A 14,613-nucleotide genomic window follows, 5' to 3' on the forward strand; every position below is an offset into this window, starting at 1 on the left:
TACACTGAGGCGGAAGGAGTGAAGACGGCAGGCTATCGGCACGAGAGGAGTTGACTACAACTTTGAGTGCGTGGGGAATGTCAAACTGATGTGCTCTGCTCTTGAATGCTGTCATAAGGGATGGGGGACTTCTGTAATAGTAGGCGTGGCAGCTGCAGGCTAGGAGATATGCACCCGCCCTTTTCAACTTGTGACTGGGCGAGTTTGGAAAGGAACAGCATTTGGTGGCTTTAAAAGCCGCTCACAAGTGCCAGTTTTGGTTGAGAAGTATTTAAACAAGAAGATAAAGGTTTAGGTGCTGTTAGGAACACTGCAAAGGTGGAGCCAAATCAATGATGCTTTTGAACTAATGCATACTGGACAGGTTTAGGTGCTGTTTGGAACACTGCAAAGGTGGAGCCTGGATCAATTGTTGCAATATTCGGTCTAGGAACTGTTGGCCTTGTGGTTGCAGAAGGTGCCAAAGCAGCTGAGACATGGATTGTGACCTTTAACGGCTGAAAGAACTGAAAGGCAACAGATGATAATCTAGGAACCGTAAGCCATCTCAATATCAATAAATAGTCATCATGATGGAACTTGAACCAGAAAATTATTCATGATCTTCCACTTTCTTATTCATCAATGAAGACCATACTCTTGGAAATTTTCTTTGAAATGTATATATGATCTATGTATTCGAGAGGCTGCTCGGATTTCTTCATCTTGAATCTTGAAACTCTTATTGATAGAAATAAAACAGAGTGCTGACATTATTTTCTCATCTTGTTTATTCATCTGTTCGATCTTTTATCCTGAAATTTATCAAGGTCTTCTGAAGACGCGACTTTGCTTTCACAATCCCTTCGACAGCGGTAATAAACGCGCCCGACATTTTTTAACACAATTCAAATATTGCGTCTACAAGCGCGTCTATGGAGCCTTTTTGTTGTAGTGAGATCGAGATAAATGGAAAAAAAGAGTAGTTGGAATAATTAATGCCGGCAAGGGAGTGATTGGGGATAGCAAGACCTTGCTCGGGAAGGGGTTTAAGGGCCAGGAGACCATAGAAGACATCATCTTTCACCCTAGCAATGAGAGAGAGGGAGTGAGAGAGGGAGAGATTTTTCATCAGTAATTCGGTTTGATCTTACCATCAAGGAGTTCTTCGCACAATTCAGGTATATCAAAACCTTCCTGCTAGGTATTTTTTGTGATCTCAAAGTCAGTGTGCATGGTGATTGCATGTATCATCGTATTCAATGGGATCATCCTTAGCATGGTCGTCGTCGTGCATGACTCGGCCCGTCCGAGTGGCTTGGATTTGGGCTAAGTCTCAGAATTGGACCATTCGGCCCTCCGACCAGTTGGATCACTCGGCCCACTCGATTCAGGACACATATCGCTCACCTCGTCCCAGTCAACCATTCGGACAAAACTGATATTCGGCTCTCGGCCTACTTGCCTTGGCCCATCCAAACAATTGACTTGATCCACTAATGTGACTCGGCCCTTGGACCACTTAGTCCTCGGCCAAATCTATTCGGCCATCCGAGTTGCAAGTTCTGCTAGTGTTCCTATTCGGCCCTGAGCCCCTGTCCGAATTCACCACTCAGCCCCTACAATTTGGACGAGTGGGGTCGAGTCAGACTTTTGCAAACTTTGTGGAAGGTTGCACAAGAACTAGCTAGATCTCAACGGTGCCAACCTTTATGAGCCATCCCAATGCCCATAGCTCGATTCTAGTGCAAGAAATAGGAAAATTTGCAATGCGACTGCTTAGCAGCTTGAGTAGGTTGTTGAGAAAGTCAACACCTTGATGGCAGCTACTGGAGGCATAGATCCCAAACGAACCTAAACTGAGTAAGATGGCACAAAACAAGCCCTAAACCTACCAAGACGACCAGAAATTGATCGAACGATTCTATCAGGCCTAAGACAAGACGAGAGTGCGCAAGCCACTTAGACACTTGGTCTCCCCAGTCACCTTGACTTCCAACACTTGAAGTATACCTAAGAATAGCCGAAAGCCAGCCGAAAGCCTGATTGAGCGCACAAGTGCACAGAAAGAAATGCGCTCGCTAAAAGTGGAGCTAACTTGAGGATTGTGTGTAACAATTAAGGAACTCATTCAGATAAAAGAACGTGAAGGAATCCATCAATAAGAGAATATCCCAAGACATAGATGGGCAATCACAGCCCAGCGTTGGACTAAGTGAATAACAACAGAGACTTGGATCTACTCGACATACTTAACCTTATCGATAGCTTGGTGGAGCACGAGAACAATATCATGTCAGAAGAAAGCTCAAACTGCACGCATAACAAGGAATTTGACTTAGGGATTTTTCCAAAAGTGATCCAACAGTTGGTGAGTAGCTATGATTCTCACACTTGATATGAGCACCACGGTAGAATGGTAGACACCATCATAGCTGACCTAGAGGAGGAAAGGAAACTAGCCCACAAAGCAGTGCAAGGCATAGTGGAATACAACCAAGACCAGCAGATTAGAAGCTTGAGGTAGAACGCAGAGATGAGAGAGATACAGTGAGCTGAACCTAGCAAGTAGGAATTGAAATAACCATGAGAGAGTGCTAGAAGGAGACTTGATGCTAAGTGAGCTTCTCATGAAGCGATGGCTAGACAACATAGCAGCAGAGCAGAGAGTTGCAGCATTAGCCACATCACTACTAGCAGGGTTAGGGGTGAACCAAGGCTCCAAGAGCTAGCCCAAGATACTAGTTGTCACAAAGCAGCTCAATAAGTACCAGCCCCAAGACGATCCATACAAGTTTATAGAGCAGTTTGAGCAGGTATGCGAGACCAACAGTCTCATCGACTTGACTCAATGCTCTCAAGCATTCGAGCTTTGCTTAGGCAACAAGGGTGAGACTTGGTACACAAGTCTAGATGTCGCAGAGCGAGCAAACTTCAATGGACTCAAAAACCTCTTTATTAAGAGGTTTTCGATCCTGGATACTCGGACAACTTGCTAGTATAACTTATGAACACCAAGAAGAAGGAAAAAGAGGATATCCGTGACTATGTGACCCATGTAAGGAGTCTCTTGAAGAGGATCCCAATGGGTGAATGACCGACCAAAAGAGCAGTGTTGACGGTATTCATCAATGGAATACAAAATGAGGAGCTTTATAAAGCCTTGCCAGGTAACTCGAGCTTGCATTGGTGTCGACGGTATTCATCAATGGAAGACAAAATGAGGAGCTTTATAAAGCCTTGCCAGGTAACTTGAGCTTGCATTGAGATGTGCTAGCAAGGGTGTTCAAAGAGGCCATTCGGGTAGATGACCAATTGAAGGAGAGGATCTCTAGAAACTCAAACCAAGAAGAGACCAACTCTAGAAGCTTAGAGAGAGCTTCAACATCTAGCGAGCACTTAGGTGCAAGTACCCAAGATAAGGGAAAGGCTGTGGATATCAACTAGGAATTAGCTGACATGAAAATGGAAATAGCCAAGATGTAGGAAATGCTAAGATGACCAATGTGACCCACATGTCCAATGCGTGTACCCTTACCTAGCGAATCTATAATGCGTGTACGACCTTGTGCTAATTGCGGTAGGTTTGATCACGATAGTGCACATTATAGATTGCCTAGACGGCTTTCCTACTCACAACCATACGGTCATCCTTACCTAGCGAATAGGCCACAACAATTCTTCGGAAGGGGAGCACCATTGGTCCTTCCCATGTCAAACGATGTTAAGCCAATTGTTCCTAGAATGGATATAAATCCGATTGGAATACCTAGACTACCTGGCCCCTATGTGACACATCCACCGAGCGACGATCCAATACATTATGTGGAAGAGCCAAATGAGGAAGAGCCGTACATATACCCTTACATCTCGCACGACAATGAGGGCAACAGAGTCCTTATGGACTATCAACTAGTATCGGTGATGGCGTTAGGTAGGGGACAAGATAGAGGCCTAGGAGGGTAGACCCAAGATCCAATCATGTGTTGGACTTGCGATCACCTGGGACATATCTCATCACATTGTTCTAAAAGGGAGCAAAAAAATAGAGACAAGGTTGACGTAAGGTGTCATGAAGGTGTTATCACTTATCTCTTCATTGGTTGTCCAAAGCAAAAGCCATCCTTAAATTCAGCTAACGTACCATCCCATTGGGGATGTTTGGCGTCGAGAATGTTGATGGGGAGGCTACATCTATCCTATCGCATATCATGACCCGTGCATAAACGAAGCAGGCCAATATGTCACTGCCAGGTCCTAGCAATCTTGATGCAGCCTCAAAAGGGAAGAAGAGCCATAGGCGAAGAAAGAAGAGACTCGAAGCTAAAGTTGCGCTCAGCCTCAAAGACTATTGAAAAGGGAAGTGCTAAGGTAGGGGAGTACCCCAACCTAAAGTACAACTAGAGACCATTGAGAAGGTGAAGGAGTGGGTAAAGGAGACTCAAGAACACCTGAAAGATGTGGACCCGATCTTGGAGAACAAGATCGAGGACCTCTTCAGCATCAGTATGTCACTCTCACCCCCTCCACGGAAATCAAGAGAGGCAACTATGCCACAAGCAGTACCACTTAGGCAAAGCCTTAACTCTGTGGGCCAGCAACCCAATCAGGGCCATTGGCCGAGACAATCCGGAACAGGAGAAAGATGAGCAGCCAACGACCTCCTTACCACTCTAGTGACTGGCTTGGTGACGTTAAATGTGGGAGATTTTCTTAGGCAGCATCCATCCTATGGCGGGACTTGAAGCAGTGGGTTGAAGGGTCACAAGAGCAAGCTGCTACATGCCTACAAGAACATGATACACAGACATAGATACTGAGTTTGATGTTGCACTTCATGTCTAAATCCTTGCACATTAATGCTTTTTGGGAAGGCATAGAGATGCATGCAGTCTTACCGATCTTAGCCCTAGGCGACACAACAAGGAAAGGGATTGTAGACACAGGGGCGGGAGTTAGTGTACTGAGCCATGCAATGCTCCAAACTTGGGGAGACCCACCTGTCGAGACTATTAGGTTCAATGTCACATTAGCTAATGGAATGAGAGTGAAGCCATTGAGGTGCTAAGAAACTAGCCTGTGAAAATCTCCGGAGTCAAATTCTCAATTGACTTTATAGTCTTGAAGAGAGTGGACTATGATATCCTATTAGGCCGACCTTGGATGCGCAATGCCAAAGAGATCAAAGATTGGGGGAATGATCACATCTTCCTAGGAAATAGAAAAGCAGTCATAAGGGTAGAAATGGACTCCTAGAAAATCGCACCAATTGACCTTGACGCCATCTCTGCTATGCTCAAGGGTGATACCCAGATCAAGGAATCCTATGGGCCCCTAACTAAGTATATCCCATGTCGTGAAGACAAGTGAGACTGGATGCATATCCTTGCTACCATTGACTTTCCGTTCTCAGAAAACGAGGAGTAGGAATAGGGCATTAAATTGATTGATGAGCCCAAGGGTACACCCTCAGTACCAATCTGCATGATGGCAAGAAACCATCGCAGCAGAAGACCCAACCCTGCCACTATCCAAGTGCCAACCAACAGGAGAGAGCTCTAGGGGGTTTTAGAGTATTTGACTGGCAAGCTAGCAGGCAATCCAATCGCAAACTTCAAGCCACTCCAATATCTCTTAAATGAACCAACCTAGCAATGGACAAGGGTGCATGACCTAAACCTTAGGTATAATTGGGCCCTAGTCCCCGATCAAACAAACGAGACATACAAAGACCTAGGAGACGACGAACGATCAGGTGAAGATGCTTCCGATGATGAATACAAGGACTGTAGCTTCTTCAGTGAGACCACAGTGAGGATGAGATAGATACCGTAGAATACGACACTGAAGGACGAGTGATCAAACGTATATGGGTAGACTCCAGGACACAAAGAGAGAACACCTTTAGGATAGAGCAAAGGGTCATGCGTGTGGATTGTGACCACGCTTGGTTGGAATGTATAAGAGCCATAGATCTTGAGCAAGTAGGCCTAACCCAACCAAGTAGCAAGTAGGCCTAACCCAACCAAGTAGCACGCTAGTTCTTAGAGAAGAGTTAGCCTCTAAGCTGTGACCACCGGGGGAGACTGTCTTGTCCCAACGAAGAGGAGGAGTTCAATTCTGAGTTGGAAGTGAGTTCATAGAGTGACCTAGAAATACCAAGGCATTCCAAGAAGACTAGACCTACCAAGGGGGACCTACCTGTCCACCTAAGATGCAGACGCTTGAAAGAAGAAAGGACAGAACAGGCTAAGGACGCAAGAGCAAACAAACAACGAAAACCACATGACCTCCCTAAGAGATTTACAAAGTTTAAGAAGGGTGATAGGGTAGTGATCATGCTGGATACCAGATGCAACACCGACCAAGTAGCGACCGTACCCTATGAATCCAAAACACATGCATGCGGTCAAGGAAGACATCGACAAGCTAATGAGAGCAGGATTCATCTACAAAATTGAGCACACAGAATGGATATCACCCATAGTCATTGTAATGAAGAAAAATAAAAAGATTAGGGTGTGCGTCAATTACAAGAAGGTGAATGCTGCCACTAAGAGGGACAACTACCCATTGTCGTACATCCAGCACATGCTCGAGAGAGTGGCGGGCAAAGAGACCTACAATTTTTTGGATGGCTTCTCTGGATAAAATGAGGTGGAGGTGCATTGTGACAATAGACATAAGACTTTATTCGCCACTGAGTGAGGTGTCTTTGCCTACATAGTCATGCCCTTCAGGTTGACCAACGCTTTAGCCACCTTTCAGCACCTTATGTGCACTATATTTAAAGACATGCTTAAGAAAGAGTTAGAAGTATTCGTAGACGACTTGTGTGTTCACTTGACCTGGACAGAACACTTAGACAGAATCTAAGAAGTCTTTGAACGGTGTCGCCTATATCACCTCTCCCTATATCCCTTAATGTGCCGGTTCTGGGTAAAGCACGGATGCATCCTAGGGCATGTGGAGTTGAAAAACGGCATTGCCATAGACTTTTCAAAAGTTAGGGTCATTGTTGACCCTCCACCCCCAAACAACCAACTATAAGGGAGTGCAATGATTCTTAGGCCATATGGGGTATTATCGGTGGCTAGACCTTTTTTACAAACTATTGATTATATTTGAATGAATTGAAGAATGCCAACACGCATATGAGAAACTAGAAAAATCTCTAACCACATCACTAATTTTAGGAGCCCCAGATTGGACCATTACCTTCCACATGCATATTGATGCTTCAAAATTTGCTATGGGGGTAGTGTTGTGCCAACCTCGAAAACACAATCTCGACTACCCAGTGAGCTTTGCTAGCAAACAACTCACCGAGACCGAGATAAAACACTTGACAATAGAAAGAGAAGGTGTAGCCATTGTATTTTCTGTGAAGAAAATTCGGCATTATTTGTTAGCCACTCCTTTCACCTTCTTTGTGGATCATCAATCCTTGCTATATTTAGTAAAAAAAACCTTGTGCTAAAGGCCGAATAGCTTGATGGCTCCTTCTGCTTTTAGAATTTGACTTCTCCATGGTTGTACAAAAAGGGAAACATCACCACATGGCCGACCACATATCACACATCCCCATAGGAGAGGCCACTGGAGGAGGCATCATAGATGGTTTGCCAAACGCACTGTTGTTTAGTGTGTCTAGCGAGAGAGATTTATTTTGAACGGACTTGACACCATATTGGGCAGACGACATAGTCCAAGTGCTTGAGCATGGACTACCTAAACACCCAATAGAGAAAGCCGGACTTAGATGGCTCATCCTCAAGATCCAACCCTATCAGTTGATGGCAAGTCGGTTGTATAGGCTATGACAAGAGAGGTTGTTGCGCAGATGCATATGCGAGTACAAGATGAATGAGGTGATCTTAGAAGCATACAGCGGAATCACTGGAGGATGCTTTAGTGGAGAAACAACAGCCCACAAGGTGCTACAATCTCAACTGTGGTGGCCCATGCTTTTTCACAATGTGGCACGGTTTGCTAAGCACTGTGACAAGTACCAATGGAAAAAGGTCCTAATTCGCAAGGATCAAATGAAACTAACCCTAATAATTGCACGACAACCCTTAGACAAGTGGGAAATTGACTTTGTAGGACATATTAGTCCTATGACACAAAATGAAGTCTAAAGGTCTAGGGCCCTTCAAGGTTCATGCCATCAGCCGAATCGGTAATGTTGAACTCAAGACTTTCGAAGGCGAGGGCGTAGGCTTTTTCAATGGTAGTCACATCAAGAAGTATTATCCTCCCACACATCCTTTGCACGAATAACCAATGTTAGAACCGCCGGTCAAAGTACCATTAGCCACAATCACGAAGATTGATGATGAAGATGAGGAAACCATATTAGAACCTGCCTACCTCCGCATCACGATCATTACCAAGCAAGCACGCACTGTCAACGCCTTGATTGATGAGGGAGCAGACTTCAATGTCTTAACCCACGATCATTGAACCCATATTGGCAAACCACAACTACAGCCCACTACCACCAAACTAGACCCATATGGGGGTCGATCATACACACTCCTAGGAAAAAGCAGGGCCACAGTTTCTATCAAGTGTGAGAGCATACCAATGACATTTTATGTGTTGACGAATGCTGAAAATGCAAGCACCAAATCGCTATTGGGTCATCAAACCTTTAAAAAGAAAGCTCACTATTTGCAATGTCCGCATAGTGGCAGCTTTCAGTAAGAGCTACGTGACTCCCACTAGACGACCTGCAATGCCACCAATAGACACGCATTGAGTCAAGTCCAAGGAGGAGGGTTGTGATTTGTTACACCCTCTCAAGCCTCTTTGCCAGCATTCTGCTGAAGCCAAGGTCAATGCCCATCAACCCCAGTTAAGGTGGGTACCTAAATGTCAGAGCGTGCCACTGAAATGCAATCAACCTTGCTTTCATAAGGCTAACAACACAACCTCAAAACCTAGGAGGCCAAAAAAGAGCTACAAACAGTGATGTGTGGTCAAGCGGTGATGGGTTCCTAAGACCCTATTGCAGGCGCAAGGTTATTATGAGGGTAATGCCTAGATGTAGATCCCTAAGTCTAAAACAGCCAAGAGCAGTAATCAAATTTCACCTCACGTGTAACCATACCCAACCATACAATGTGTCAAGGCCTAACACCGCAAAAGCCTCGAGACACCAAGCCCATTGACTCATAACTGATTATGCCCATGAAGACTGACCAAGTCAACCATCCCAAATCTCAGCTTGCTACTCCGAAACTAGTCCCATGCAACTCAAGCAAGACTCAAGAGGCCACATCCGCAAGTGGTGGTGCCCCATTCGCAATCTAGTTGTCCCAGCCCACTAGGCAAGGGACCCAACTGCAATCTCAGGAACAACCGAGCCTGCAACTATTTGCTGTCAAACTCTCTAGTTCTGTCAAACCTCAACCACCCTGCAGGCCTTAGACCCTCCTATGAGAAAAAATCATTCTTGACACTCACTGCAGATCTAGCGGAAGATACAAGGGATGATGTCATTGCTTGCCTCAGACTCTTAGATGCCACATTCATGTCACTAGCTCTGAGCTATGACCGCTTGGACTTGGACCTGTTGCAAGAGCCCTTTGTGAGAGAAGTTTGTACAATGCCTTGTTCATGGGACACACTCAAATTTTCATTCATCAAAGCACCCCACTCAATTGCTGCAGAGTTACTCTACATTGAGATATCTACAGAGCCAGCCATTAAACGTCTCATTACATCATACGATAAGCAAGCCTCTTCCGCTCTCACTGATCGAGAAGTCGAGGAGTTGAAACAACTTGCTAAAACCGAATCCCCATTCTTACAAAACTGGTACGCTCTTCGATTGTGATGGGAACTCAAAGGATGCCAAATAATGACCAATGCTGAGCAGCGACACACGATCAAGACATCAGAATATGACCCAACTTATGTCGCCCCAAATTTGTATAGGGTGTTAACAAGTATTCGTGACCAACCCCCTAGAAGAGCACATCAAAGGATACCCTTACCTTGATTGCCTCCAGATAGAGAAAGAGTTACATATTGCTAGCCGTATCGATTTCGGTGACATCTTGATAGGTGTCCTTACTTACATCACACACGTAGGTAGCCGACCCTTCGATTTGGACCATGACGCTCAGTTGTACAATCCAAACTTCTATGCTTGGCCCATGTGAAAGTAAACACTCAACCCGTACACTCAATGCCCTGGGCCCGCTAGCCTTCAATCCTAGGAAGGATTTTACCCAAATCCAAAAGGGGAGGGGATAAGGTGAGTGAGTCAAATCGAAAGTAATCAAAATCAAGCAAACGCATAAACACATTAAAAAAAACACACACTGTTGTGAAAACCTTAGTCAACATTTAATTGCAAGAAGGGAAGAAACACGTTAATTTGCAATTGAGAAAAAATATCACAAAAATCTTGAAATAAAGGATGAAAAGTTTGAAAGAAAATTTTATGTTGGAGCTTAAATATTTTAATTCAACAAACACGAAGCCTTTCTTTTCAGCAAATTGATGCACTTACTTTTCTCCAGTCAGCACTATAACTCCATCATGCACCAAATCAGTGTGCCTGTGCTAGAGAATGTGGTAGCCCACACCTTGGATGAGGTGGACTGGAACAGCTACGTGCGCAAGACTATAGACCAAGTAGCCAAAGCACTAGCCCTGGGCAATAGACAGGCAGGTGGAGAATCCCCAACCTCTAAAAATATGGAGAGGAAGAAACCTTCCTCAGAATCCTCCTTCATCGAGTATGGAAGTGTGCTGACGGCCATCATCCAAGAGGTTGTAAAAGAAGCCCAACAAGAAAATGAAGGAGCAGATGAGACTCCAGATAGATGGCCGACCCACCAAGGAAAAGAGCCATCGAGCGACAGGACAAAAAGTGAGACAGAGAAGGAGGATTAGGAGGCTCAATCCAGAAGGGAAAAAACAAAGAAGCCTAGTAAAAAGGCAGCTCAAAAGAAGTAACAGAATGAGGGCAAGAAGAAGAAAAAGAAGATCTAGAGAGAGCCAAAAGGAAATCCCTAAGAGAGGCTGCGGAGAGGAAGAAGAAGGAGAAGGAAGAAGTTGAAAAGTTGCCAAAAGAATCAAGGAAAAAAGAGAAACAGAGAGAAGGAAGAGCTGTGGAAACGGAGGCGGAACTGAGGATAAAGGAGGAGGGTGACATGGCCGAAGCAACTCGCCGGTCCATAGAACAACAAAGCTGACTCGATGGCCTAGGGGGTTTAAGTCCCGCCTGTGGTCATCAAAGGCAAGGATGGAGACTATGGCCACTGGGAAGAAAAGGCCGGCCAGAGATATCGAGTCTAGGAAAGATCCAAAATGCCAAAAGATGGAAGCTTTGACCATCCCAATCCCTACTACTATGACGCCACTAGCAAATTATGATGAATATGTTGCTGAATTGCTCTCTCAGTTAGAGAAGGCAAGGGAGGAAAGAAAGATAGCGGTGGCTAAGTTGAAAGCGAAAAAGGAGTCGGTGGCAGCCTTCCAGCTCCAAAAGACAAGGCAAATGGTTATGCAACAAAAGGAAATCCTTGATTTGAAATGGGAACTAAAGGCCAAAGATGAAAAGGAGCAAAGCTAGCGGCAACAGCTTGTAGATGAAAATCAAGAGCTAGTGAAAATGCAAAGAGATTATAAGCTTTGAATCATACAACATGATGATCTGGTAGCAAAAATAGGTTAGATCGAACGAGGCATGAAAGAGTTTTCCGCAAGGAAAGAAGGAAGGAAGCAAGAAGAGGAACAACACCACAGAGAAATGGAAACCATGATCGAAAAGCTGAGTCTTGAAAGAGAGAAGCATGAGAGAATGAGCAGGGAGTTGGAAGACCACGAGCAAAGACTCATGGCCCTGGTACAAAGACAAGGAGAAGGTATGGAGGAAATGAAAAGGAGAGCCAAAGAGTGGGCAGGGAAAAATGAACAAAGAGTGAAGACCTTGGTGCATCGCCTAGCTCTCGTGGAAAAAGATAAATTCCTAGTAGAAAGTAGAGTAGAGGCAGCCCAAGTGGGTTTCAATACTTAACAATAAGTTTTTCTGAATACCGTGATGGATGCCACTCACGTGAAGGAAGGGGAGTCCTTGGAGGTGGTAAAGAAGAAGCTGAGCGTAGCACGCAGAGTTCTGCAAGTAGGGCTACACATGCCACCCTAACTAGTTGGAGGGCTAAGCCTTGATGAACAACATAGGTACTTGTTATTGGCGGGCCTAACCCCCCAGGAGATTGATGCTCTAGGGTTTGTAGAGGAGGTAAAACAGGAAGATTGCCCAGGAAGTGAAGCTGAATTGCAATTTGACATGGGCAGATTCGAAGAAGAAGTGATCCCACACCCCCCTTCACCCCATTCTGAAGAGCAGTGGTAGCCAACAGACAAATCTGTGGAAAGAAAAACCACCCTGAGGGAGAAGAGAAGAAAAATGGTGGAAGAAGCCAAACAAAGATTGAGGGCTAACCCTATGGCACAACTATTTGTACCCCTTCCACATGCCCAAATGACCTACCGACCAATTTTCATGCGGAGCTCATAGTTTGGGAGAGATGTGACAAAGAGAAACATCCTTTCAACTTCAGCTTTCTCATCCCCAATGCCTTGCGCAGAGTCCCTTCCCTTAAAATAGTGGACAAGGTGATCGACATCGGAAGCCAACTAAGCCAACAATGGTTGGAAGACAGAGAGAAGAATCCCACCCTCTAAGGCACCGAGGATGCCGAGTACTGGAAAAATAAGGTTTTTGAAGTGCCTTGGTCCATGTCTGGATACGAGTGCCAACTACTGTGGTGGAGACGTATTTGCGACGACAATGTGCTGCCATGGATGGCTTTTTGTAATACCCTCCCTTTTGAGAGAAACAAACCCACATTCATGGCATATCCTCCTAGGGTAGGATTAGAATTTGATGCAAACACCCATGGCCGTTACAACTTTCACGTCATAATAACCCATGTACTTCCACCTTAGCCCAAGCCCTCACTTTCACCTCCGATAGCCTAGATGCCACAACAACCCAGTTTATTGCTGACTTGTCGTCCTATCCTGATCTTGCCTTCCTTACCACATGCAACTATCTTAGGCTATTAAAAATCTTACTTAGGCAGGACCCCACCCTGGTAGAACATGGTCTCCCCCCACTCTTTTTTGACCCTAACGCCACTGATAGCTGTGCGATGACCCGCCTAATAATGCAAGTTAGCCTTCTACCTTCCTTCTGCCTCGCTATTCTTGAGGATATGAGTGACAGCCAATTCACTCACTGTAACCATCCATTCCTCTCCACCACCCCTCTCTAGGTCCTGTTGAATCTTAAGGGTTTCATGGAGAGTTGAAATTTTTAGAGTCACTCCACCGATCCATACATCTTCAAATGGAGATGCTATTAGGCACCCCATGTCCAGTCACGCCTGGAGCGGAAGTCGGCCAGAGAAGCTCGTAAGGCAGAACACCGGCTCTTGTGTGGTTCTTGAGGCAGGCATCATGGTTGCGCCTTCTGATGACAAGAACTAGCAATTAGCGACTGCCCGAATCCTATACCTCAACAAGTTTTTTTTAAAAATAAAAGTAAACAAATAAAAATGAAAGGAGCCCGTGACATGTCCAAATGCAAGTCGCGGCACATAGCTCCCAATCACTGCACCTAAGGATCCTCAAGTTTGGCACGTCCGATGGCCTCGATCGGTCGGCTCTGGTCCTAACCCCCTAACCCTTTTGCCTCCCCACTTCATGCTTAGGGCACCCCAAGGGTAGGACATACCTAAGGAGATAAAACTCGCCTATGGTTAGGCCTGTCAACCTAAGCTACATACACCGCACCTCCCTTTGCACAAAATGGGTCCTCAAGTGTGGGACATCACCTAGGCTTACCTAGGGTTAGACCCAACTCCCTGTTCCACCAACATGAGCACAGAGCACCGCAGGGCAAGGTAGACACTTCCCTTAGGTCAAGCACTTTCTCCTTCCAGGTACAACAGGATGCTACAAACCACCAACTTTGGAGGCCCTTATCATCCAGTTGACACACCTTGGGTTCTCTATCCAAATTATTACCAAATCATCCCAATCAAATGAGTCCACATGCGGCTCCATCACCTCCCGAGCCACTGGCCCAGACCCCACCCTTCCACAACAAAGACCGTGAACTGCCATGGGACTTGCACCCATCTGAAAGGGAGGTAATGTTAACCTCAGTTCGAATGGTAGAAATATGAAGCAAAAAGGACAAAAAGAAAAGGACAATAGAAAAGGTGCAGAGGCGGCCAATAAAATCTAAGCTAAGGGAAAAGCACAATTTTAAATAGAAGGTGCCTCAAAAAACTCAAAAAAATCTTGTAAAAGAGCACCAAGCTCCCTTTTGTGCCATTTGTAAAAGAATAGATGGGTGTAGCTTAAGGCATGAGGCAAGAAAAGGGAAATAGAAAAAATGACCTTGCCACAAAGTCCAGCAATGTAAAAAGGAATGGGTGCCCATGGGATTTTAGGGCTTGTATATAAAATTCAAAAAGTGAATGGAAGGTCATTCTTTGGTGTGTGGCTAACAAGAGACCTCTCTCCTTGTCTTCTTCTCTCTTATTTGGGTGTGTGTGTGTGTGTGTGATATAGAGATAGATATAGAGAGAGGCAGATTGA

This window comes from Lygodium microphyllum, chromosome 6 (assembly GCF_053477565.2).
Source record: "Lygodium microphyllum isolate KBCC chromosome 6, Lygodium_microphyllum_v1.1.10, whole genome shotgun sequence".
Lineage (NCBI taxonomy): Eukaryota > Viridiplantae > Streptophyta > Polypodiopsida > Schizaeales > Lygodiaceae > Lygodium > Lygodium microphyllum.